We start from the raw sequence: 953 nt of genomic DNA, 5'->3' as shown, positions 1-953 counted from the left end.
TTATTGTTAGTGATGGCCACGTGGTAGTTATCGATGATATTGTGCTTGTTAGCGGTGATCACGTGAGTATAAATTATGATCACGTGATTGTTAGCGATGGTCACGTTATTGTTTGAGATGGTAACAAGATTGTAAGCAATGGTCACGAAATTGTTAGCAATGATCACGTGATTGTTAGCTTTTTTAATGTGATTGTTAGCGATGGCACTGGCATTACTGGCGATGTTCGCTTGATTGTAAGCGATTGTTATTTTTCGAAAGCATCTAACAAATAACGTATTACTAAAGCCACTGTTATTTAATTCATGACACATGAATCGAGTGTTTAAATGAACATAAACGAAAGCCAATTTTCTATGATATGGATCTTATCATCCCATTTTATGACAGAGAGTTACAACGTGAGATTTCGATCTAGTACACGCCTGTGCAATAGCGGTTATTTCAGAAAAATCTTAGAAACCTAAACTCAGAAACTTTACTGGTTCATTTGATTGCATGTTAAAGTAAATAGATTTGAATACAATTGAGAGATAAATATAACTGAATATGTTTGTACCTAAAATTAAATTCGATTCGGTCAAAAAAAAGTTTCATGTTAGACAATTTGGGAAAGAGAACCATCAAGAGACATTTGATGATGAAACGATGTGGGCTTTTGTATTCAGCAGATGTTAAAATATTCATTACTAGAGAGTGTGTATTAGGTTACATAGGAAGGCCAACCGCTCTGCGATAATGGCACGTCAACTTTATATCCTGTTTTGAACATGCCTGCAATTAATGCGGGCAAGACTAGCAAATGCTTAACTAAAGTGAGTCTATGCTAAAAACTGGTAGAATGCATACGCATAAAGTAGATCCCAGATAAAACTGTGCAGTCCGGAAACTTCAATCTGTGACGGCACTTTCCACCTAAACAGGATTTCCTTTACATCAAAAATCAAATAACA

This window comes from Dreissena polymorpha, chromosome 1 (genome assembly GCF_020536995.1).
Source record: "Dreissena polymorpha isolate Duluth1 chromosome 1, UMN_Dpol_1.0, whole genome shotgun sequence".
NCBI lineage: Eukaryota > Metazoa > Mollusca > Bivalvia > Myida > Dreissenidae > Dreissena > Dreissena polymorpha.
Note: the sequence above shows the minus strand (reverse complement) of the source record.